The following is a 27,397-nucleotide window of genomic DNA, read 5'->3' on the forward strand; positions in this document are numbered from 1 at the left end:
ACGCTGGAAATGCTGCGCGCAAGGGTGCAGCACCGAAAACAGCCTCAGCAAAGTTCAATCCATAAAAGAAATCCGAAGTAAAATGCCCGAGGGAAGGCGGCCTCAGAAAATGCAAATATCATTCATTAGCCGGACGCTGGCTTTTCTTTGCGCTGTTGTATAAATGCTGAATAAAAGTGACAGCAAAGGTTTCCCCCCCCTCCCATCCCACGCAGCTCGCAGCAGGGGAGCGCGGGGAGCCTGGCCGTGCGAACACCCCACCGCTCGCTCCCAAACCCGCCGCCAAACCACCACCAACCCCAGGGGTACCTTAGGAGGAAGAAGCCATCGTCCCTTACCTGAGAGCTTCCCAGCTCCGCCGCTCTGAGCGCCGGCTGCGCAGCCCCCCGATGACGAACATGCTGCCGTGAAGCTCGCCGGCTCCCGCTCGCTCCCGCGCGCTCCCGCCATGTGCTCCCCGGGGGTTGGCGAGCCCTTCAGCGCCCGCCGGCACACGGTGCCTCTGCCATCGCAGGCGAAAGGACTCGCCGCCAGCTTCTCCCACTCGATTCCCGCACCGGCTGGCTGATAATGAAACCCAACGCACGCTGCCGGCGCCGAGCGAGCGCTGCCGATGCCACCTGCCAGGCGGCTCCGACGGCACGGGAGCGAGCGAGAGCAGCAATGCTTGCAGCTTGCTGTGATTGGAAACAGGAGTGGTCCCGTCCTAGGGACTCTCGTATTAAAAAAAAAAAGGATAATAAACCTCTTGAAATCAAAAGCAAGTTTGCTTTTTTTCTTTTTAAATTCAGACACAACGCAGGTTTTTAATCCCTGAGTCCTTATAACGCACCATGCTAGCTGAATGTACCACAAATGTTATTAAACTTCGCCTTATAGCCCTCTTCTATATCATAGAAAAATTACCATTTCACAGAAGAAGAAACTAAGGTGCAAGAAAAATTCCTTTACTTGAATTGTATCAGCACCTCCCACATCCCAGCCCGGTGACCGAGCCTGTGGCTGCTCCATCAAAAAGAGGCATTTTTGCACTTAAAAGCAGCAGCTTTTTTATTCTCCAGCTTGGGAAAAGGGCTCCTCTCAATGTCAGCCTGGACTTACATCCAGGTGACTGTAGGATAAAAGCAGGATCAGGCTGCACATCGTTCTGGCAGTGATCAGGACCCCCCCACTGGTCTTTTCCCCAGCAGTGATGTGCACCACAGACAGTATTTTCTGCTAGAATTTTGGATGAGCCTGGCTCATGTATGGAGCTGGGGGGAAACAAAAAAAAAACACAATTCAGGAGAAAAAAAACAAAACACAAACTATTGTCACCTTTCTGCTTTCCACCAAAGGGACCTGTGTCCAGGGGGGGCTTGGTCCCAACCACCCCCAACAAGCAGGAACATGGGGACTCGCTGTATCTTCATATTGAGTCACATCACAGGCACCATCAAGGTCTGGATGTTGGGGTTTTTTGAATAGCATAAACAAAAGTAAACAGGAACCTTAAGATGTTTGGGCTGTAAAATGGCTCTTTTGATCCAGATCCAAATATTTTCGGTTTTGCCATCAGTGTGGCACCTGAACGTCTGATTTCGGGGACCCTGAGGAAGGTCCCTGCTCCGCTGCCCTGCTTAAAGGAACATCAGTTCTCAAATTCTTTTCATCAAAACCATTTCCACCATGGGATTTGCACAGCACAGCTATAGACATCAAAGAACAGGAGGAGAAAGCACTCAAAAAGTCACAGAGGGAGGAAACTTCAACAAGAAACCTGAAATAAAGTGTGTTGATAGGATGAAGAGATACAGAAATGATGCTCAGGAAGAAATCAGCAAAGGACAAAATGCTTGGAGTCACTGCAGCTGTGTTATATCAAGGAATAAAAAAGCCTGAATACTTTAAAAAAATAAAAGAAATTTTTTTTAAAAAGAGGAAAAAGGGTAGAAAAAAAGAGCTGGAGGAAGACATGGAAGGAAGTCCTGGAGAACTAAAAGCCTATACAGATACATTTGCAGAATAACTTAATTAAAGAACAATGTCCAGGTAGCGTTTTCCCTGCTCATTGAAGGGGGACCAAGATGACCTTTAAAGATCCCTTCCAACCCAAACCATTCTATGATTGTATGATTTTTTTTGTCCAGGGAGGATGCTGTTACTTGCACGGTAGAGCCTGCAGGACCACAAATGTGGAATGGCCAAGCAGAGAATATGACAAAATGCAGGAAAGAATGTCAGGCAATGTGCAGCAGTAACACTGAGGTGTATAAAAAAAAAAAAAATTTAAAAAAATCAGGTACTACAGCCACAAACAACAGTATAATAAATACAGTCTTGATCATCGACTGCAGAGACCTTATGTGGTCCAGCTGTACCGAGATGGCACAAGGGTAAAGAAGGAAAAGGGTTGTGAGCTGTAATTAGAGTGTAATTCTACCAAAAACCCAGCACCCAAATGAAGACCCTATTTCATCTACAACCATGGAGAAAATTAGGCTAAAGACTAAACCCCATCCCCTGCTCAAAACCCAAGTTTCTGACTGCCGTATTTCAAGTAACAGCATTTTTTGGAGGGGATCCTTTCAGCCTTTCTGCCTTTTGCAGTCTTGGAGGAATTGGGAAGTGCATAATATAAATTAAAAATAAAATAATTGAGAAATATGGGAAATTTCAAGAGTTTACCAACAAATTCCACCCCTTCAGCTGTTCAATTTTTAACGATTTCAGCAGCAAAAAATTACCCTTGCTGGAATGGCCCGGCTCCAGGAATGAATTTGATTCCAGCTGTTGTGTTAAATGAATGATTAATAGATGTCTTTGTCCTGGCTGCATCTGCCTTTCACAAGAACATCGACGTTAACCTGGGCATAACACCCCAATTCTGCCTTTGGTGTATTTTTCACTCCACCTCTTCACCTTCAAGGAGATAAGGAAGAGTCAGATGGGCAGAAGCTAATGCAATGTCACCATAAAAAGGGAAATAAACTCGGTAAAACCCAGCTCTCCCAATGCAGAGTTAAATAAGACAAAGAATTTGGAATACAAAGAATTTGCAGAAGCTACAGAGCTCCTGCAAGGAGCCCAAGTTTCATTTTCTTGCCCATTCTCCTGGGCACAGTGATTAATTATGAAGGCTGCAGAAAACAAGCGAGCGGAGGGGAGCCGATTCCCTGCCGGCAGCACCGAGCCCCAGCCTCGCGCGCTGCTCATCCATCACCCGAACCGCTGGCAAACCTCAGCCGAGGGCAACGTCCGCTGCCCACAGCCCAAACCGCACATCCCCAGCTACAGCCTGCTGGCAAGCTGGGAACTCTGTCCGACCTTCAGCCATTCCCACCGAAAAGAACCACCAACTACAGGTTAATCTACTTCAGTATCTTTTTTTTGTCCGAGGTATTCGCCAATTAAACACCAGAAGCTGAGAACGTTTCTAGATAAAGTAAAATAGAATAAACTAGAATAAAATAAAATAAAATACCCTGTGGCAATTCAATCATACCACCAGGTCACACCGTGAGCATCTCACTCTCAACTCCGCATTGATGTGCTTATACAAATACTGGTTCTTTTTAAGTTTTCTCCTGAATCAAGCATAGGGTTTTGAGCTAAAAGGCTCCAAATGGTTCATGTAGGGCAAATTCAGCCCAGAGTAAGTTTTAACGTCAGTGATCCTTCTTCCCCAGATCTTCTACCCTCTAAACCTTTTGGCATCACTGCCACTCCATCACAAGGCCCCACGCCGCGACAGGTTATTAAATCTCCAGCTCAAGTACCAAGGTTTTCAGAAAAGGAATTTAAAAAAGAAGTTAAAGCTGTTTATCTGTGAAATAATCCTACACGGCAGTTAGCTAGGGCATTCTGAGCTGAGATTTTGCTTTCTTTTATGTTTACTTTTATGTTTGCCTTTGAGAGAAGAGGTGTTGGGTGCAGCTCCAAACAAATCAGAGCTCTTGGCTTCCCATCTTAGGTCAACAGCAACGGCACCCAGGGTATCTTCCAAAAGCTCCTCCAAAATTGAAGTTTAAACCAATGGTTGGCTACAAGAACCCAATGAAGAACCACAGACCATGAAGGGATGGGACATGGCGGTCTGGCTGCTCAGCGTTTCCAGACGTCACGACAGATCGGAGGTTTAATGATAACAGGCAAGACAGAGAAGTTGTGGATGTCCCATCACTGGAAGTGTTCAAGGTCAGGCTGGATGGGGCTTTGAGCAACCTGATCTATTGGAAGATGTCCCTGCGTATTGTAGGGGTGTTGGACTAGATGATCTTCAAAGGTCCCTTCCAACCCAAACCGTCCTGTGATTACATGATTTTAGAGTCCTTTCAAAAGACCTCGAGCCTGATCTCATGCAGCTGTGGGCAACAGCTGCAACAGATTTATAAAACACCAACTAATCTGAATTTACTCCCAGTGTTCAAAGTTTCCTGATCTAAATGAGTCCAAAGAGGTGGAGAAGCAGTATGCAGGAATTCAGAGTAAGAGGATCCCTAGCACAATACCAGAAGTGCCCATTTGTAACGTAGGTAAAATGAGCTCTTGACATTGACCTTTAAAAGCCAGCATCTCGATGGATGTCATTCCAGGTTAGGGAGGGAAAATGAGGTTTAGTTTATCCGAGACACAACTGCCTCGCAGTGAGCAGGTGACACTCCAGAAGGAGAACTTCAGGGATGAAAATTATTTTCATGATACATGAAGGAAAAGAAAATGTTCTTGAGATTTTACAACTGCTCGAATAAACTCCCAGCTTCACCTACGTCCCATGAGAACCCTCTAGCAGCCTTCTTGGAAAAGCTTGCAAAAGCATCTATTGACAGAGCAAGCTGATGTAGCAACAAGAGCAGATCAGATGAGACCACCAGATACCTCCACTACTCTGTGCCTTGTACTTTACATACAAAACCCACAAACCACCTTACACTGACCAGCTACAGTGATCTTACTGCATCGATACCGATCATCTACTAATTATTTATAGAGACAAACATTCCATCATGAGATTTATCTTGATGCTCCGACAGCCAAAAACTCTTCCAGGAACCTGCAGCTTCTCCCAAAGGAGGAATGTGCTCCTTTACGCCAACAGCAGCACCTCTTTGGCCCACCTGCACGTGCCCATGGGCCACTGCTGGAGCTGAGCAGAATAAATACAACACGAACACAGGAGGCTCAGCACTTCGCTGAAGTGATTAAATCCACAAGATCGTGTTAGCATCCTTTGACAGCCAAGCTCCAGAGAGGTTTCCTACCCTCTCCAGGTAGCAAACAGCAGACGAAGAGCATCCGAGGTAAATGTCTGAATGGGAAAGCAAGAACAAAATAGCTTTGTTTCGTTAAAAAAGCAACAAAACCAAGCAGCACGTTCAAGCTTCCGTGTTTGCCGAAGCCAGCAAATTCAGTACCTTCCAGCCCAGCTTCTTGCACCACTGAAAAAAAGGTATAAGAAACTGGAAAAGTCGCTAGGTTATGATTTCTGCATCTAGAAAATTAAGTTCATTGTAAATGTCTAGTTTAAGCAACTGTCAGCACTTAATGTTTCTATTTACTCCAGTCCAAAAGAGCAAACTTTAAACAAAAAAGTGAACTTCATTAAGCATGTCACATTCTTTTGGGCATGCCAGCTACAGTGGTGAGCAAGATGCTCTTCCCAGCCTCCATGCTACAAGCTCCAACACACCAATGTGGTGTTTAAAAGCCCGAAGTCCCTCCCAGCCCAAAGGCTGGATTTACTGAGGAAGAAATTGGTGACAAAACACAACTCAGCCCAACTTTTCTCATCTCAGAGATGCTTCAAGGTTGCTCAGTCCCTGCTCTGCATCAGCGGCTCCAAGGCTTACGGAGGTGTCTACGCACACGTGTGGCTGTTGCAAATTCACGGCAGCTGAAGCTTTGACAACGGAACACATCTAAACCATGGCACAAGGAGGACATGGACCTGTCGGAGCAGGTCCAGAGGAGGCCATGGAAATGGCCAGACAGCTGGAACACCTCTCCTATGAGGAAAGGCTGAGAGAATTGGGGTTGTTCAGCCTGGAGAAGAGAAGGCTCCGGGGAGACCTTATTGTGGCCTTTCAGTACTTAAAGGGGGCTTAGAAGAAAGATGGGGACAGACTTTTTAGCAGGGCCTGTAGTGACAAGACAAGGGGCAACGGTTTTAAATGGAAAGAGGGTAAGGTTGGATTGGACATAAGGAAGATATTTTTTACGATGAGGGTGGTGAGACACTGGAGCAGGTTGCCCAGAGAAGCTGTGGATGCCCTACACATCACTGGATGTGTTCAAGGTCAGGTTGGATGGGGCTTTGAGCAACCCGATCTAGTTGAAGATGTCCCTGCCCATGGCAGGGGGGTTGGAAATAGATGATCTTTAAAGATCCCTTCCAACCCAAACCATGCTGTGGTTCTATGATCTCCCCATTTTTGGTGGGGTGGCCACACTGACAACTGCCACCCCAGATGCTCCCACACCACTACCTCTGTCACCATCACAACTGGGAGCAAAAAGGTGACAACCGCCCCTATGAGGTACAGCAAAACCTACACCTTGTCCTTCTTCACCCGACTGCCATCCTGGTGACCAGCATGAACTGCTCGGGGAAGATGCAAGAGCACACAAAGGCATGGCCAAACCTTGGGCGTTGGGGGGGGGTTGGGGTGGGGTGGGCAAGTTGCAGAATACACAGTTCAGGACAGCTGTGGGGTTCATCATCAGTTCTCCACGTAGCAACCCCAAACTTCTGAGCCTTCTCCTGAGAAGTAGGTGGACGATATATCCTCACCCATGTATGTGTACCGAGTAGTGGTAATCCAACGTTACAGGACACTGCCAACAAATAAACTTGAAATCAAAGTTATTACGTAACAAGCAGGAGCTTATTTTCGGTACCAGCTGGGTCAGCAAAGGAATCACTCATTTCTGAATGTTAAGCGTGATTACCAGTGCTAAAATCACCATTTTCCTTCTACCCACCCAAAATTTGCAGCTACAAACTCCTCTGTGTACGTCCACCCCGAGGCTTTAAGGTCCTGCTCTGGAGTGATAAATAAAAAATCAATAGCCAACACTTGGAGACGCCAGGCAGCTGGTTTTGTAACGCAGCTTCTGCACACTAAGGGATACTCTGAAACGAAGCCTTATTCTCCTCCAGGTTTCAGGCTGGGCTTCAGCCAGGACGTCCAAGAGTAAGAGTTTGCATTTCTCTCTCACGAACCATCTCCAAGTCAGGTGTGGACACATCTGACCACCGTTGCCTCTCTTCCACCATGTACTGCAGGACAACCATACACACATTGCATATATACCTACAAGCTGCAAGACCTTCTTGGCTAGAAAACACATTTAATGATGCAAAACCTCCATGAGCTCTGGGTAAGGGAAGGGTGAATTTTGCTATTGAAATTGAAACTCAGCCTAGAATTGCTAAGCGACAAAAACAAAAGATGTTCTTCCCAATGGATGGCGTGTGTTATAAACTCTGCAGCGGTGCAAGCTTGATATTCAGCAGTAAGAAGTGCAAACTTAGGGAAAAAAAAAATGCAGAGCAGGCTTCTACCCCCCTAAATCCCTAAAATGCATGTGCCAAAGGGGTTAAGTACACAGTAGACCGCGTGAATTTGGAGCAGCAAGCAAGGAATCCAAGCACAAAGCCAAAATTATATAAATCAGGGTTCGACTGCAAAACCACAGCTGTCATAAAACTTCCTCCTCTTATTTTGCTAAAGTGGGGGTTAGTCCACTGGGAAGATGGTACAGGGAAAGATGTTTAGAACAACACCTGCACAGACTGACAAGACCCTGATGCTTCGATGAACTTGGTCTCTATGAAGAATTGCTTGACGCATGCCACAGAGGACAGAGGTGGGCACTCAGATAGGAATGGGGACACCTTTTTATCTCTTCTTCCTGAAAATATATGGAGATATTTACTGGGTCAGTAGCAAGACTTGCTACGTAATGCATATATGCATTTTTATATATATTTATATATCCAAAATTATTATTTTATATTTCTATAGGTATCAATGACAATTCCCTGCCTTGATGAGGATATATAATCAGGGTAGGAGACACAGTAAGAACACAGCTCCCATTGTTTGTCCCCAAACCCAAATGCCTGGCATCCCACCCAGAGCCAGGCAGAACTTGGAGCATCCTTATCCCCCCAGGGATCCACATCCGCACCGAGCTGGCTCCCCTTCTGTGTAACCGGGCAGGCTGCAGAGCATGGGGATTTTGGTAGCAGCCGTGGTCTTGATGCTGCGGGGGTATTCCAGAAGGTCTCCGTCCCTTCCACCACAGCGGGTGGAGGCTGCACATGAAGCAGAGATGTCCCCAAATGGCCCGTGTGTGGCCCATCTTCAGGAAAAGGCATGAGCTGCCTGCTTAACTCAGGGCTGCCTCGGAAGCGGATGCGGTATGTAGGTAACTGCGCCTTAGGACATACCCCCAAAGGGAAGGAGCCTATTAAGAAACCAGACGATTAACCTGTAGCCCAGTATGAGCAGAGACCACCCCTGAGGGGTACACTGGTGTACTAATGGCATCAGCACCGAGGTTGGTGGTCCTGCTGTCTGATCCCTTCTGAATCGATAAACCACTTCTTCAACCTTTGCTCTTCTAATGCCAGAAGGACGCTGTTCTTTTGTACTTTCGGGGTACTTTCCAGCCCCAAAATGCTTCACAAACACCACAGTTGGGAGTGAAGTGCTACAAGCAGACCCTCCCCTTGGCAGGGGAAGGATCCATACCTCCTCACTCCTCTTACTGTAGTTTTAATGCCTCGTAAGAGGTTCCACAACAGGAATAATTATAAACCGGTTATGAAAATAGCTGACCTCCCATGGAGCAGAGAGGTCCTAAGGGTTCAATTACATGACAAGAGAAAACAATCAAGAGACACCCTGGGTTCAGCCTTGCTTTTAAAAATGTCTTGCCTTTGTTATTCTTACCTAATTGTAATGGCTTAGGTAACCAACCTTAATTGCGAGCCAGCTGCGTCTGCGGTGCACACAGCGACCCTGGTACCTGCAGTGCCCGTCAACAAAATCGGGTCTGCTGAGCTGGGATCGTCCAGAGCATCCTACCTATTCCCAAATGGGAATGAACATCAAAAAGGCTCGTTATGTTTTTTAATTAAATCTCTGATGTTGATGACGTTGTTCTAATGCAATGCCACTTTCTTCTTGTTCAACAGAATTTGTACCAGGAAAACTTGGGGAAAAGGTGCATTTGGGGTTGGTTAAGGCTCAGCACCAGGAATCACCAACCATGGGTTATCAGGGATGGGCTTCCCATGTGGTCACCTCCAATCCTCCTCCCTCTCAAGCCTGAAAAGCAGGAGAAATGCTTCTCCAATGAACCACAGAGGGGAAAGAAAGTAACTTATTTATGCTGATCTTATTCTCCAGATCACACAATCATAGAATAGAACAGTTTGGGTTGGAGGGGACCTTAAAGATCATCTAGGTGCCTCCAGAACCACAAAGGCACATGAAAATTAGTATCACAACAGAAATAATCCCAGTCTGACCAATAACATGCTCAGAAACCCACTGCACATACAGTGTCTTCAACAGGGGGATACAGGACAGATCCCAGTTGGTCGCCACCAAGGAACACGGTGGTCTCGGTTCCCACTGCACAACTCATAGATAGTCCTGGAGTCAAGCACCGAGCAGAAAGTTCTCCTCCAGCAGTGCAACCTGGAGAGAGCACCCTTCTCCGAAGGTGCAGGGCAATCAGGGCCAGCCTACACCCATCCATCACCGTAAGGATGCGAAGAACCCGGCCTGGTCTATTATGAATTATTTTAAAAGGAAGATATGTGCACCTATCATCATCTCTGCACTGCCATCAGCAGCAGTTAGAGCAAAATTATATACTACTAGCAAAGCAATTTGGTAAAATAGCTGCATTACAGAAGAGCGTACCCTGAGATTGCTGAAGGCGGCACGTGCAAAAAGGGACAAAACTCGCAGGAAATTCTGAAATCCTTAACCCTTAGGGATCCCAATCTCATTATGTTCTAAAGATTCAAATGCACACAAGTTTAATCTTTTCATCTGTGCACAAAAAAAAACCCAAAAACCCTGACCATTTTCTGCACCGCTCTGAGGGTTGAGTCTCCATCAGGCAAAGCACAAAACGAGGGCAGACAAAAAAAAGCAGCAGGGACAAGCGGCTCTCACTGAAAGATGGACACAGCAGGAATCGGGAACCTCTTCTTTTTTACAGAAATCCTGCTGCTCAGCAAAGCCTTTGCTCTGAAAGAGGCTCCCACTGACTTCCAAACCGCAGCGGGATCTTGAGCCTCTGCCCTCTCGGAGGCAGGATCCGGATGGTGTGACAGGGGGTTGCTCAGGAGATGGGGCACTGGAATGACCTCCTAACACCCAGCACCAAAACAGCTCACTGCTGCCCTATTTATAATAACTGTTTCCAAGCAAACGAAAAAAAAATTAATTCTCAAATTGCTATGGTTTAAAAAGCTGCACATTAAGTGGGAAAACTACAGACTGCCTCCTCTTCCTGACATGCAGCAGTGAGAAGATGAAAGACCACTTGTTCCCTACAAGTAGCTGCTATCTGTGGTCCAGCAGCTACCTCTTTATGCCCAGGAGATGTTTTCGGTTCAGTATAATCCCCCAGAATCAACCTCTGCTTGGTTTTGTCACAGAGCCTTCCCAATGAAGTCAGCGATGAAGCCTCTTGGACCAGAAAAGCTAGCATCTTCATCCTTCCTCTTCAGAGCATCAATGCGTGCCTCTGCCACCAGAGATTAGGAGAAAGCCTTTCCCAGGGCAGGATAAGCTGTAGCTGCCCACTCCAGGGAATTTTTTTGCATCTTCTTTAAGCCGTCGCCATCAGAGAGGGGATATCAGATCAGCGAGACCTCTGCTCCAAATCCACTCAAGCTGTGTATTACAACAGGACCCAGAGGACCTGAGAGCGGAGCGTTATTATGATTGGCACTGCACAAATACACAGAATTAGATTGTCCCTGCCCCAGATGTCAAACCCGGAATAGAATAGACTAAGTGAAAGGAAAAAAAAATGACCATCTCCATTTTATAAGGAGGGCCTCCAGCCAGAAATTTCAGTGTCTTGCCAAAAACCCTAAGGAGGACTGAGACATGCCAGCCCAAACCTTACAGGAAAGCTGATCTCCGCAAGCAAGCTCTTTGGTTCTCCCTCGCCCACTTCACACTGGGTCTATGAACCCTTCTGGTGACCAGGCAGCTGAGAAGATGAAAGCCGCACACTCCTCTTGCCTGCTTACCATTTAGTTTTCATCTAAGCAGCTACGGCAACCTCCAGACTCAGACCAGGCAGCGTTTCAGCAGCACCTCCGCATCCTAAGGGTGGTGAGATGCTGGAGCAGGTTGCCCAGAGAAGTTGTGGATGCCCCATCACTGGAACTGTTCAAGATCAGGTTGGACCAAGCTTTGAGCAACCTGACCTAGTGGAAGATGTCCCTACCCAAGGCAGGGGGGTGGGACTAGATGATCTTCAAAGGTCCCTCTCAACCCAAACTATTCTGTGATTGTATGATCATGTTGATAAACCAAAATTGAAAAGTTAAAGCCCAATCCACAAAGACAACTATGATTTTACAGCTCACGCCATCGCTAAGAAGTAGGACATCTTGCTCATGCTGGAGAATAGCATAGCGCAGACCCTGCTCCCCAGAAGAAGACAGGCCAGCTCTTGTTTTTTGGCCCTGCCCTGGGTTCCCCACGTCACCGAGCGTGCAGCAAGTCTCGGTCTCAGGAAATGCGTGGGTGTAAACAGGTCACCAGTTCACAGACTACAAAACATGGCACTTCCCAGCTGATGTAACACAAAATAAAGGCAGGTGATGTGACCACATACGACTTCTGGGGAAACCACAGATCGTTCCAGACAGGGGACTCACCAAAAAAAGCCTGCGAGCACGTGGGAAGAAATGAGCATCTCTTCTGAATGAAAGAAAGCAAGAGAGAAAGGCAGCACACTAGTGAGAGTGGTACCCCTGGCGCTCAGGGCAAGGCAAGGAGTCTGGCATCACAGACACCATGGCTCAGCATCCCCAGGAAAAGTCCTGGGGAATTTAGGGAGAAAAAGCATCTTTTGTTCACAAAACTGCATGATTATACTGATTTTGGTACAGACAGATTAAACCCAAGGTAGAGAGGAGATGATGCTTTAACAGCTGCTGAAGCAGAGGGATGATAATCCCCAAGGAAGAGTTATCTCCCCCCTCTTCTTGCACATCAGTCCTGCCAGAACCGGGTGCTCGTGCCCTTCGCTCGCCCCACGCTACCCACAAACATGGGGAATCACGTTCAAACCACACATGTTGGAACAATACAACTGCGTGAGAGGCAGGAGAAAACCTTTGCCCTGAAATCTCCCACAGCATGCAACACCACAAAAGCCTTTCTGGTCATGATGGAGAGAAGCCCTTGGAAAAGCACCTCTCGGAGGGGTCCATGCAATGCTCTGGGCATTAAACTTAATCTCTCTTAAACTCTCCAGAATTTGATATTCCCTCTGCTTAACCGCATTCACTTGCAGAGCAGGTCCTGCAACATTTTCCCCAGGTTGAGCAAGACTGCTCACGGGCCAAGTCTGCTGGCAAAGCATCGGCATGTTGAACGAGGTGTGCAGGCAAGGTGGTCCCCGTGGCCAGCACGTGCGGCTGCAACACGTCCCCTGCTCCAGGGAGTCTCCAGAGCTTGGAGAAGAAAGGTTCAGGCTGTGTTTTCAGACCTACGTAGGAAAGGACTGGCTATCGGGATGGCTACATAGAAGCAGAGCTGTTCTCAGCCCCACAACCTTGACAGCATTCCTCAGCCAACATGCGCTTCCCAGATCATAAAGAACTCTCCCTAGAAATGCCCTTTGTAATCACACAGTCAAAACAATCATGAATTGAAAGTTACTTTCCCGAAACTGGGTTTCCTGTTGCAGAGGAGATTGTTACAATAGCAGTATCTGCAAGAGCAAAAATAAAGGTACACTCGGTGTCACGCAAGGCTCAGATTCCTCAGCAAAGATTGGGAGCGAGTAACCTCAAGTGAAAACTGCTTCGGGTGATGAGGACAAGGAAGATGTACTTACTGCAGTGACAAAGGACTGTGCCTTTCATTGGGTTCTTTTGTTCACCTGAAGGACCAAATGCCACCCCAAAATGCTACTGCAAAGTACGTGGAAATGCAGAGTGATGCAGCTGGCAGCTTTGAGATCCCCGGTCCCATCTGATGGGCCAAACCTGGAGCTAAAGAGCACATGGGACAAAGTTATCAATGGCTAAGTATCTCCTGAGAACCCCCGTCTTCCAGCACCACAGGCACAGAGCAAACCTACATCTACTTTATCCCAATGACTTGGAAGAAAAGCAAACCCTCCTGCTTCAAGGATGTATCAGCTACTAATTACTAGGGATTACAAAGATATTTTCTCGGAGAGAAGCTATTCCATCATCTCCACTGCTGTTTTCTCGCAGGTTCCTGGCAGCGCTGGACGGTGCTGGACATGGATGAACTCTGGCTCCCCGCTGACCGCTGCCATCTGCGTGCTCCCCCCAGTTGCACACCCGACCTCCTTCCTCAGTGTAGTTATACCAGCTACAAACAAACTGCATTTAGCACATCTTCAGAAACTTCATTAACCTGACAGGAGCGGGAATGCAGCGTGACCAACCCCATGAAGCAAACCGAAACCATTTTCTAACAAGTGCTCTAATGTTAAAGTCCAAAAATATCATGTTTCTCGGGAGGCTCTGAAACTCAAACCAAAAGTGAGCTGGGAAGCAAAGCCATGCTCAAATTCAAAAGTATTTTTAAGACCTTTTCTATTTCAAAGTGCTTACTGTCCTATAAAAAAAAAGGATGAAGTCTTTTTCCAAAATATTTTTAATGGCTCCTGAGGAGTCACTGTACTATAAAACTTTACATCTTAACCAAATGTTTTGAATGTATATGAATTTCTATGGCACTCACAAACTGCATAGCTTTGGCCTCCAGATGAACACAATTCCTCCCATGCCCAGGACAGTGAGAAATCCTACCAAAGGAACTAGATTAAGCTCCTCACTGCTTAAAATTAGCTCAACTAGGGTTTGTTTCCAGCCACATCATAGTACTTTATAAATATATATGTACACTTGTATTACAAGTTAGTAAGATTGGGGTTGTTTTTAGCTGAAGCTGGATCCTGCAAATAGGTCTATGTTGACAGATTTTGGCACTCACATACTGCCCCGATAAAGTTTCCAGCACAGACTAATTTTTAAGGAAGCAAGTGAAGACTTGGGGGACTCCAAGATTCATTCATGAGCTGGCATGAGATATATTTTAATTTAATATCCGGAAAAGCAGGTATTCTGTCTGACTGCCAACCCAGCACCCCTCCATCCTGCTTCCTGCAACAAGAGAAGCAGCTTCCGATTTTCATTACAGATTCAAGCCCATACCTATAAAAATTAATATCAAAAGTGATCATAGATGTTAAAAGGCTCCTCTCAGCGTGGCTGAACCAGCCCAGGCTGCGATCAAGATGCAACCCACGCCAGCAGAAGAGTTATTTTTCTGCAAACGCTGCCACTCCCTGAAAAAGATTTACAAACCCGGGAGACGATTTCCCCCCTGTGTCATTATTTCAACACTGCGGCTTGTGCCAGCATGGTGCTGGTGAAGAGACGTCATTTCTTTCCCCATATTTCGAGGAAATAAAGAGAAAGCTTCGGGGTACAGAGCAGGCCCATGAGCTAAGTTCCCCGACGCCAGTATATTGCCCCGGCAAGGTGCATCAGCCACCAGAAGTCACCGGTGAGCCGAAGTGTCCTCATCCATGTGCACATCGCTGCTGGGAGGCTTGCAGAGCTGGATGATGACATCGTGTTGACATGTCATGATGTCACCACGCACCTCAGCCGTGTCCTGGGAGCAGGCAGGAGGCATGTGAGGCTGCTCAGGCTCAGCAGCGCAGCGGCCACCAAGGTGCATCTCCAGCATCACCCTCCTGCAGCTCTTGGTGGGCAAGCCAACAGCAGGGCATGGCCACGCAAGCAGCCGGAGCAAAAGTTGGGTTGCTTTTCTCATTCACAGAAAGAAGGAAAAATAAATAAGTGTTTTACCACGACCTTGTATTTGGCAAACAGCACACAGACCTGTAGTCACTGGCCAGCACTACGCACCGCAGCTGATACTGCATGTGTCCATGCATGGAAAATAGTTACAAGCAAAACCCACTACTTCAAACAAACTATTTTTTCCCAAACAGCACCCCTTTAAGAAAAAAACCAACTCAATTCCCATCTAATTCTTCAAATCTTCTCAATATTCCCCAAGGACCATATTAGAGCTGTGCAAGGAGTGCTGGGGCAGGAGGCAAGGGGAGACCTTCCCATTTCAACTCCTTCCCTTCCCGACTTCCTTCCCAGCACAGGGATGAAGCACTAGACACAGCAGCAAGCTCTGCATGGCAAAAAGCGCGCTCTCCAAATTTTGGGCTGTAAGATCACCGTATAGCATGTGCAGTGCCTTTTTAGCATGCAGTTAGCAAGCAGTTAAATTTGTCTGTCAGGTGTCAGGATTTCGGGGGATGATAAAGCTCCCCTGGACCGTGCTTACCGAAGGCATAGGGATTCACAAGCTGGATGGATGAGCAGGGCAGAGCGGAGGCACAGCGAAACCCACAGCTGGTTATCGACGGATACTATCTTACTGCAATACTAAGAGGAAGAGACTGAGCTGAGAGAGGAAGGAAGACTTAAAAGCTAATGAATAATACCAAGAAATGGAGGTTTTACTGTCTCGACCCTTGACTTTTTGCCCTGTAATTAGGAGAATTATGCCATTATTTAGATGTGTCTTCTGCTCCAGCAGAAATCTGCCAGCAAAACTTTTTCTGGGATTTCCGTGGACTCCTTCTGTAGGTCTGTCTGTAACCAATTTTGTTGCATCAGATGCCCCAGCAAACCCCAGGGCTATGGACAGCCTGAGCAGGAGTTAGATCTGAGTTTACAGAGATTAAATTCGATCTCAGGGTCTCAACTCCGGGAGCAAGAGAACTGCACATGCAGCATCAAAAGCTGGTAAAGGGGTAACCCAAAATCACAGTGACTACAGCAAAATTGTCATCCAGCCTCTGCAATCAACGCTTTATGGAAAAAAGTGTCTTAGACCCTGCTTCTACCTCATTTTTTTGCAAAGCACTTTCAAAGAAATACTTCAGTTGAGAAGCAAAGTAATTTTTTTTTTGTCTGCAAGAAAAGTCATTCAGACCAAGAACCGAAGCTTCCTCCTTCCTTACCCGTGCACCTTTATGACAGCCTAGATATAAATTAGATGGATGAGAAAGGTGGATAAGCTGGTTTCCATACTTGGTAATCAAAGTGCAATTACACCAGGAGTAGAAATTTGGCATCCAAATTTCTTTTTCCAAAAAAAAGAGAAATCAGAGTCAGTCACTTACATTGTAACTCCACTACGAAGACTATCTAGCATTTGAAAGGTAACCAACCGTGCTTATCAGACAGTCTACTCACAGTTTCTGTTTGCAACCTACTGAGCACATCATATATCCCCTGCAGGAGAGGTTCAGCAGGCGTAGGGCTGCAGCGAGGTGGCAACCACCAGAAGAACCAAGCACTCCAGCTGGGGCTCACCTTCACTCAGTTGAGGCATCTCCACAGCAGCTCCTCAGCCCAGGTTCCCTGTACCAACCCTGGAGAGGAACAAGCCCCTCTGGGGAACGGCTTTCAGGTGTCCACTTGCTTGTATAGGTGGACATCTGAAACAGGCCACTGCTCTTGCAACCTTAAACCATCCACCTCTCCCCACCACCACCACCAGGCATCATGACCCCTAGCCCAACTGTAGATACGCACCTCCAGTGACATGATTCCCATCTTCCTGATTAATGCCCAGTTGGAAAGACAGTATATTCTGAATATTTTACTGCTGGATATTTCACACGGCTGCTAAGATGTGGACTCCTAACCTTACAGAACATATGGTATGACTCTGCTCCAAGCAGGCTCCCACAGGCAGACTCCTGAGCCCATGCCAGGTCCCAAAAAGAACAGCTGGTGCAGAGCCTCGCGTAGGGTCAGGATCTCTATTTGATGCATAAGGGTGCACAGGAGGGAGAGGCGGTGAAAAGAGAGGTCGCACTTGATTCAGAGGGGACACGTGGGCGAGGGAGGGAGAGAAGCTTAATTCTTCAGGAATGGCATTCGTTACCCGGGAATTAAACATGCAGCAATGCTCCTAAGAAGGAAGGTACAAGTTCAAGCAAACGTACCTGTGTACATTTATATCCTTTACTTATGTAAGAGTCTTTAAGCTTATACGCAAATTTTGTGGCGTTTGGATATTTTCTGAATAACCACCGTAGCTTTGGAGTTGTTATGCCTGAGCAAGCTGAGCCTCAGCCACGAGTCTGCCACTGAAAAACACACAGGAGCCTGTTCTTGGTTAGTGAATCTGTCATGACCGTGACCACAGAAGTGAGACTTTCCCTGTGCAGCACATCCTGCCACGATTTTAAAGAAGATACTGCTAAATAATTATGAAAACACCGTTTTGCAGTTGTAGTGCACTGACCAGCACGGCAGCCCAGGACAGTGCAGCTACTGGCATCACCAGCTCTCTGCCCATCAGGCTTCCCCCTGGGGTGGGACGTTTGACTGACAGGTTTCCAGCGCTGCTGATGTGCTGACACGGGCCACTTTTGGACCCTAAAAATGTAATATACGGGTAACATCAGCTCAGGAAGATCCAAGGGTTGGCGTTGGCCAAGCTGTAAGCCCTGTGGCTAACCCCAGGCCAGTTGCCTTTCTTGCTGCTGTTGTAGGAGGACATTGTAGGAGGCATTTCTCTCCACCTAGGAACACAGGGGGATGGAGGAAACTAATACAAAACACCCTACAGCTCATTTATTTCTGCAGCAATTAATCCAGGGACAGCACAAACTAACGTCGGCCAACTCTTAGCAGAGGTTCAATTTTATCTCCACCATCTCCAAGGCAAGGAATGCCCTCTAAGGTCATCACAACCTGAAGGAAGAGAAGGTGGGGAGCGTCTGTGTGACAGCAAAGTTTCTCCCATTTGCAATGCTGAATTTTCTCCAGCACAAGGAATTGGTCAGAAATGCACTTGATAAGCAAAAAAAACCCCAACAGCAAAATGTAAACTCAGCTTTCTGGAAACTTTCAAGCAAGCAAGAGTGCGTTGGTGCCACATGAGTAGAGGACACCTGCACGAGCACGGGACTTCACCGGACTCACCGGGACCGTGCAGGTGAGAAGATGAAGGGGTTGCAGGACTTGTTGCATGTCGGTTGGGTGCTCCAGACCCCCGTTATGCTGCTGGTGAACCTTTCAACTGCTGAAAGGCCCTTCCCCTAGTGCCACTGAGCCTCCTAAAAATAGTCTGGAGAACTTGCAGAACCCCGACCAAACATAACCCATTGCATCACTTGGATATATGGATTCCTTAAGCAACCCTCTTCTGTAATCAAGACCCCATCACGACCATGCGGGTCCGTTGCAGGCAAGCCTTGCCCGCATTGACATGCGCAGCAGAAAGTCCACCCCACTACAGGGCTATTTTCAGCAGCGCTCAGTAATTGTTAAATTGCTACTTACTTTGTGCCAAAAAACCTCGGCACCCGGCAGCTGGCTTTAGCCAATGTTTGATTAAATGCAGTTATGTGTCCTTACATAATAACTTCAGGACTGCTCCACTGGCAAGGCGTATAATCAATTACATCGCTGTTCAGTACATCCTGAAATATTAGAAGCTCATGTCCTAATTAAATAGTTTCTTCAGGCAAAAACGAAAATTACAGTGGATAATTATGTAACAAATTAAACATTTTTACACTGTAATCAATATCCCTAAATGCTAGGTAACTAGTGATGCTGTGGCACGATAGAGTAAACGCCTAATACATGACCACCCATTGGAGCTAAGGTTTTACAATTAATAGCGAAGTTAATTTTTCATAAGAGGTTCAAAACCACACCAGGCAACGAACCTGGGAAGGTGGCACTTTCCTTCCTTAATGTAATTTAACTTGCAAAGAACATCCCTCTGAGTAGCTTTTGATTGCTCCAGCTACGTTTAGTTTGGGAATTGCAGAGATCTCCTTAGGCTGAGTGTTAGTGGGGGGACCTCACATCCCAAACACTTTATTAACTCATTGTTATATACAATTTTTATCTCTTTGTCTCTCTCTATATATAAATTATATAAAAATTATATATATACATAGATATATAAAAATTGTGTATAACTCATTGTTACATACAATTATAAAGTGTTATATACAATATATATACAATGTGTGCACAGATGGGCCCCATAAACATACACCTCCTACTTAAAAATAAAAAAAAAAAAAGAGGGCAAAAAAGTAATCCAGGCCTTGAGGTCAGCCCAGTGGCAATTCAGCTGGCCACCCCTCTCATTTTGGGGCAGAAATACCAGAAAGAGCATTGCTGGGTGCCCAGCTGAGCCTTTTTATAGAGAGGATGGAGACAGCCATGAGCCGCTTCACAGTAGGGTTCCCACCCCCATCCATCCACATTTACAAGTCTCTACTTTTGGTGTACCCTACACACACCATTTTTTCACCTGTCCTCTTTTCCCCTCCAATCCCCTCAATTTTTTTTTTTTTGACCCATTTCTTTCACCTGCTTTCTCAAGTTAGAACTTACATTTCAATGCATTTCCTTTATTTTACTTCCAGTTTTACTTTTTTCTCCCTCCCTATTTTTCATCTTTTCCACTATAGTTTCCATTACCTTTTTAAAGCCTTCTGACATAGAGCTATTTTATTTTTGGGAGCGCAGAGGAGGTCTCACTTAACTTGACCCAGGTTCACTGAACATCCTCTGCATGGAGGGGCTGTTGCCAGTTTGGGGGGTTGTGGCGAGATGATCATTGTAGGTCCCTTCCAACTGAAAATATTCTATTCTATTCTAACCAGAAGTGCTTTATTTCTGGGGTCTGCTTAGGATTTGGGGGAATAAAGCGAAAAAATGGGTGTTTTTTCTAAAAGATGGTGGGTTTGATTTCCATTCTCACGTGTTTGTTGCTTTTAAAGATACGAATAATTTACAATGACTCTGGCTATATTCCTCTCTGCGAATGTAATATGCTGGAGTTTTGAATAGAGCACATTAGGTTCATTTAGGCTTAATATTAATGTTTGACCACAGAACAGTGGTCCCTCCTTTGGAAGGACCATGGTCTTGCCTGCTGTTGACCAACCATACACTTGGAGTTGGCCAACGGAAACATCTGGCACATCCAAAGGATGTGAATTCAACACACGGTGTTGGCGTGAAGGGCAAAAACCATGGCCTAGGCAGGCCAATGCCACCTTCTGGTTCTGAGTTTGGTGACAAATTTTTACATCCCACTAGGTACTTCTTGGGTTTATTATTATTGGGTTTTATTATTATTTAACAATATACATTCCTCCACTCTTCCAAACCAGTTGTTTGCAGCAGAAGGCCAGTACAGGGGAGTCTGATGGTGGGAGGAGGCTGACGCTGCAAACTTAAAATTTGCCTTATAAATTGTCATGTACATCTACTTTTTTTTTTTTTTTTTTTTAAAGACACCAGTGGATTTTAGCACCTAACCTGACACCACGACATAAGTCTTCTTTTTTGAAGCATACCTAAGATCTGAGATTCAGAGCTCACACACGAACATAGATGGATGGATGAAGATGGAAGAAAGCTGATGCTAAATTCCAGTATGTTCCTATGCCGTTTGTCTGGGAGAAATACAGCGGTAGAGACTACAGCTGATTTTAACTTACCTCGGTCTTGTCCCTATTAGTAACTGTTACTTCCGAGCTTTGGTAAGCATCTAAGCACATCTAAGAGGAACCAGAAAGGCATTCCTACCTCAGAGATACCAGGGGTCCTGCTACATAATAAATTAAAAATTATAGAAATAAAAGATAATTATTAACTTTCATGGTGATTTACCTTAGTATCTGTCAAAACACTTTAAATACATTTTAAACATTTGTCTTACACAGAAATTAAACCCCTCACTGATTCATCGTTAGCCAGTTCTCAGAGGGGCTTGAGGTTTCAAACAATAAACAGTCTTTTTCTAAAATTCTGGTTTTTCTCTAAATACAGACTTTGCAAGGTTCCCATGCTTATCTGTTCGGGGTTTGGTTTGTGGGTTTTTTTAATTATATATCATATATTAAAATCCCAACAATGCAAGTCAGGTTTTGTTTCTTTTTCCAAAGCCAGCCTATCTGAAGCAATAGCCTTAACTATTTATTGAGATCACCCGATAAAGTCCACCATCCACACAACAATTTTTACATTAACCACCAACAGATACATAAATTTAGATTAATTTAGATAAATTAGCAGCATAGCAAAAATTAAAACTATTGATATCGGCTAAGGAGGAACACGCGACACCAAACTTATTTGGAGGAAAGCATGCACAAGTCTGTGCAAAAATGTAGTTATTAGATAACGTTCTATTCCTCAATCATAGCTGAAGAGCTGTACAAACCCCTCATCTCCTTCCTCCTCTCCTTAATCCAAGTGTGTTGTCAACACGGCTAAAGCAAAAGAAATCTGCAAAGCGTAATTACACCTTGGGACCGCTAACATGACATTCTCTAATAAGTACTCCCCTGAGCATCTGCTGATCTAATAACTGGCACTAGAAAACACGGCGTGCTTATCTGCACGGCCATTAACTCATTGACTCAGCACAGCGGCAGGGAGAGGGAAAGGAAAAGTGCGGTGAGCAAAGGAGAAAGTCGATCAGACTTTTGGGGTATCTGTCACTGGGTAATGGTCTCTCAGCTATGTTCATCGTTTAGATGCTGGCAGATGAGTGGTAAAGCATTTAAAATCTGTAGTGGAGCAGATCAGAGTGCCTGTCATTGTAAGGTGTCCTGTAAAAAGGAGAAAAAAATGAAGGAAAAGGAAAGAAAAAAGGGGAAAAAAAGGAAAAAAGGCGGGGGGGGGGGGCAAAAAACAGGGGGAAAGGGAAAAAGGAGGAGGAAAAAGGGGGGAAGGGGGGGAAAGAAAAAAGAAGAAAAAAGGGAAAGTAAGGCAAAAAAAGGAAAAAGGGGAAAAAAAAAGAAATAAGGGTGGAAAAGGAGGGGGGGGGGAATCCCTACCTGATGGGAATTTCAGGAATGCCATTTTGCCATCGCTCACTCAAAATGACGTTTTCATTTAATCTGATGGTGGAAAACACTCTCTAACCCAACGGGCTGGGTAAGTTTTACAATACAAAGCCTCCTTTGGTCTTGCCCATCTATTTAAGGCAGAGACGGAGCTACAGTTTAGGATTATGATAATTTTTAATTCCCATTCTCTGGATTTCATCTTGGCACTGGGATTATACTACTGAATACTGTTTTAAGAACTCTCCATCATGACTTGGACACCGTGCTTAAGCACTCAGCTGCAGCTCTCTTGGACACTATGAGGAGGAGGAGGAGATCTTCCTGACGGGGCCAGGTCTGGACCCACGCAGAGACTCACTCTTGCTGGAGCATCGCTGAACGTGTTGTGTTCCTCACGGAGCAGAGCCTCATCCAACACGCACAGGCAGAAGGCACCACTCCCATGAATTAAACCAACCCAACGCCTTTAATGTCTGAATAATTAGCTAGTGGGTGTTAAGGCTAAAAGGCTGCCTTAATTGAGTTGAAGAGGGATGGGCTAAATCCTGAAGGAATTTCAGATTTGGCAGAGAGCAAAGCCTTACGAAATCCCAGGACAAGTTCACCATTCCTCAAAGCACAGCAAAGCTTAGATGTTGTAGAAGTACCTCGCCGCCTTCAAAACACAAATAGGAAGACTGCCCGTGCTACCTCTTAAAAAAGCACACCCAGTAAAATGATTAGAGTAAAAATAGCGTGCTCTGACACAACAAAAATACATCTGATTTCTCGCCACCTTCTTGTGCCAAAACAGGACAAGATTTTGCCCAGAGTGCATTTCACTAAAGCTCCGCATGCCGAGTGCCTACTCTGCTGCACGCCAGGAAGAAGACAGCTCGAAGACAACGGCCAGAGGAGAGCTGCACACACCCCATTTAAAATTCGCACTATAAAATAAACTGTACTTTATAGAAGCAGCTATTTAAAAAAATCTTTTTTGCCTCAGGCCTTGGAATATGCAAAAAATTCCCCTTCCATGTTGTCTAACTTCTTGCTGCAAAGAAAAATTAGACAACATCCCACCCCAGCTGCATCTCCAGCCCATCCCAGCTGCATCTCCAGCCCATCCCAGCTGCATGCCCCCCAGCCCAGCTGCATCCCCACCAGGTCCCTCTGCCTCTGGTGAGTGGTGGGAGGAGGTGACAACCACCATCAGGTGCAGCCATCAAAATCCAACACAGCAGTTTCCAGAGTTAAATGTCAAAGCCCCAACTGAAGCCCATGGGAGTTTCACAAGCTGCTTCTCCCAGCACTGACGCTCAGCTCTTTTGGAAATCCGCGCATGTCTTCCATGGAGGAAAACTTGCTCCTACTCAGCCACAGTAACTGATAAAAAGTCCATCTGATAAGGAGAGGTCACTCATTCAGAAAAAAAGCCCAAAGAGCATTTGTTAATGGAAATTGCCATAGATCACTGGATGGAAACAAAGTTGGGTTCAATTGACTATGGCAGTTTCCCTCTATTGCCATAAACCAAACTCTTCAGGACATTGCCAGGTTCCTTCTATACTCCAACAGACCACAGTTCTTCCCACGAAGTTCAGCAGCACTTTGGCAATAGAAAAAATAAAGCAGAACTGCACCCATTTTCTGTGCCAAATGCTCCTGCTCAGCAGGTAGGGAAAGATACAGTGAATTTAGTGAAGTTAATCTCTGAACACCAAAAATCCCCTGGCATTCCCCTGGCCATGGGAAATACACTGGATCACATTTTAAGCGACAAAAAAGACTCAGCATCACAGGTATGCCGGCCGTACGTCTGATGTTGCAAGGAGAGAAATCACCTGTGCTAGGCAAGAGCAGTAAGAGGATTTCACACGAGTTTTCATGGGAGTACCGCAGGCAAGAGATTTACCATTTGGTTTGGTTTTATCATTTCATTTTAATAAAGCAAGCTTGGTTTCTTTCTAAATTGAATACATACACTCTCCCAGTCCCAAAATCATGGTTTGTGAGGGGCTGAGTACAGGAATCTTGTTTAGCCCAACTTCAACATCTGCTTGGCTGCTCCCTTACGGCAGAGACCCAGGAAACCCACCCCCAAAGTGGGGCTTGCTGCAGAACCAGAGCAAAATAACACAAAACCCGGCACATTTCAAACTAACCGATTTTGAAGCCTGTTTTTGGAAGGCTGGGAAAGCAGCTGGCTTTCCTGGGAGGCTGCTCCAGGTTTGCAGCAGCCGGGTTGGGGGTTTTAATGATGGGCATTTGCCTGACAAGGACAAAGTACTTTTGTTTCAAGGGTTCATTCTGCTGCTTTGCAGAGCATAACCCTCTTAAGCAGATATCATGGAGTAATGCTTAAACAAAGAGAATCAACCAAGTCACTAACCTGCTAAATTCACCTTCTCATCTCCCTGGATGTAGCTCCAAAAATGAGTTTATTGCCACACTTTGAATCTTCATAGACTTGGTGACCATATCTAAGTATTTTAGGAGCATTCAACTTCACAGCACATCTATCTAGTAGATATTACTTTCAGAAAGAGTACCGAAAAATAGTTTTAAAAAGAGACTAGCTTGCCAACAGCTGCCAAGAAATACAGGGAAGAACCCGAATGATACTTTCCTAATCAACAACCTGCATTTTAAAAGCAGAATATAGTCTTCAGGTTAATGGCAGATAACACGGCAATCCTCAACTCATGCCTTTCCTTCTCCAACAGTAAAAGAGAACAAAGCAAATAAGAAATTAGTGCAGACTGGTGGGTTTTTTTGGTGTAAGGGGCTTTATTTCTTCCCCAGAAATTCCCTGAGCAGAGAAAACGACTCCTCCTTCCCAAGCTGTTCAATACAGAAATCTCAAACTCGAGAGTGCTGGTGACACCTCTCTGAACATAAATCTTCCTAACAACCCAACCTTTGCAGATTCCAGAAGGGAACTGGAAGATAAATCCTTCTTCTGAGAAACCTGGAGGTTGCTCTGCCTGTGCCGGGGCTGCAGGGAGGACTCAGCTTCCCAGAACCTGGAATAGGTGCTAAAACACAACCTCAAAGGGCACATCTCATAATAAGTTGATGGGGCTGTTTTAAAGCACTCTGCAGACTGGAAAAAGACCATGATAGCATGAAACTCCAAGCAAACTGTCTTCTGGCTCATGCCCATTCACCACAAAACAAGAGGACAACTTAAAATTGGGGTGGAGAGACGAGAGAGGGGATATGGGAGAGGAAATAAAAGTTGATCATGGTGGAAAGTGCCCTATCTCACATACAAACACATTGGCCTGGGAGAGTATGAATTAAGCAGAAATCCCATACTCCGATTCAAATAAATCTCTGCAATTCCAATAGAATATGGACTTTCAGAGCAGAAAACACAGGAAGAAAATTTAGGCTCCTTGCCCAAGATCAAGTATTGTCAGTGGTAAAGCAAATTTCTGGCCTTGCGTTACTGCAATCTAATCTCTAGATAACATCTGACTCCCCATATGATAGCACATAGCAATATCCTGCTTTTAAATGCCGGTCTGCTAGGAACAGGAATAGCCAACATACTCTCAAGCACCATATAAACACTCAAAGAATGAAAATGAATCACAGCAGGAAGGAAAAACTTATCAGTTTAATATAGTATTAATTACTGTTTCTTGTGACCAAGAAGGAACTTCAGCAAGAAGCAGAACTGCTCTCGTTTGGCAGGAACGCCACAGAAGCTGCATCAGAAATTGCCCTGGGGAGGAGCAGGCTGGGGTTACATGCCCAATTGAGTAATTTCCAAGTACCACCTGCATCTCCTGAGCCCAAGACACAAAGACACTCAGCTTCCCAACCTCCAAAGGGCTGCACAGGAAACTATTAATGCTTTGTACCTTCAGAAACAAATTAAAAGCATCCTTACTTAGTCATCCATATGAGAAGCCAAGACTCTAGCCTCAATTATACCATTAGAATCATAGAATGGTTTCGGTTGGAAGGGACCTTAAAGGTCATCTAGTCCAACACCCTGCCATGAGCAGGGACATCTTCAACCAGACCAGGTTGCTCAGAGCCCCGTCCAACCTGACCTTGAATGGTTCCAGGGATGGGGCAGCGACCACCTCTCTGGGCAACCTGGGCCAGTGTCTCACCACCCTCAGCATAAATATTTCTTCCTTATACCTAGTCTGAATCTCCCGTCTTTTAGCTTAAAACCATTACCCCTTGTCCTGTTGCTACAGGCCCTGCTAAAAAGTCTGTCCCCATCTTTCCTATAAGCCCCCTTTAAGTACTGGAAGGCTGCTATAAGGTCTGCCTGGAGCCTTCTCTTCTCCAGGCTGAACAACCCCAACTCTCTCAGCCTGTCCTCATAAGAGAGGTGCTCCAGCCCTCGGATGATTTTTGTGGCCCTAAAACATGGCTCCTTCTACCCCCACAAGGAGGAAAGTCTTTACCACCATTTGCAACGTGCTTTGGAGCTCCATGCTGATGTGCAAGCTCAAGGCATGAACATCTCAGGTTATTAATCCACTGTTTATATTAAGACCTACCACTATGGACACTATTTTACTACTCTACACAGAAACACATGTACACAGAGCAAATATTACATCAGCAAGTGCAAAACGTGCAAGGATGGACTCCTCCTTCCGCCAGGCTCCCCAGTGCCATCATTCCAGTGGCACCTGCCGGAGGTTACTTGGGGTAAATGCACGGTGCACTCACCAAGTTTTACTTCAGTTTTGTGCAGCATAACTTGCGAAGCTGATGAGACGGAATCCCAAAGATGGAAACCAACAGCCTCGCATAACTTGTTAATAAAGACACTTCCTCAGATATAAGCTTTGTAAAAACAAAACAACAACAACAACAACAAAGAGATTGCTCAGTGTAACATTTGCTTTAATTTTCAAGCTTTTTGAGTCACTGAACTTCCAAGCATGGCTAAGGGAAATGTGTTTTATAAGGTTATACGAAGAGATGCCATTCCTATCCCGGCACTGCTGGGAGATGCTGGGTGCGGAGCACTCCTGGTACCCGGCAGGATGCTCTGCTGGTCCAGGCTGCCCAGGCTAACATTGCCATTTGCTTCATATGGAAGTGCTACACCCCAACTGTGCTTACCGTAGAGCAGACAGGCTTGGAAGGGACACTGTCCATTTGAAATCTAACTAAAAACCTGAACTCTAAGTAGCTTCGGTGATAGAGGCAAACAGCCCCCCTACCTCATGACCAGGTTTTTCCAAATACTATTCTCTTCATGCAAATG

The 27,397-nt window shown here is 45.7% G+C and overlaps 1 protein-coding gene across 5 annotated transcripts in view; it reads right to left on the reverse strand.

The window, feature by feature from the left end:
- Nucleotides 1-27,397, reverse strand: part of NCOA1 (nuclear receptor coactivator 1) — a 184,977-nt gene that overhangs the window by 88,762 nt on the left and 68,818 nt on the right. The window contains exon 1 of one of the 5 annotated variants that reach the window (XM_052809162.1): nt 339-532. The exons of the other annotated variants lie outside the window; for them this stretch is intronic. The gene's annotated coding sequence lies outside the window, so the exon portion shown is untranslated. Of the gene's footprint in view, nt 1-338; nt 533-27,397 lie in introns of those variants that run through there. 5 annotated transcript variants of the gene reach the window in all.

The sequence above is a fragment of the Harpia harpyja genome, chromosome 15, assembly GCF_026419915.1.
Source record: "Harpia harpyja isolate bHarHar1 chromosome 15, bHarHar1 primary haplotype, whole genome shotgun sequence".
In the NCBI taxonomy this organism is placed as follows: domain Eukaryota; kingdom Metazoa; phylum Chordata; class Aves; order Accipitriformes; family Accipitridae; genus Harpia; species Harpia harpyja.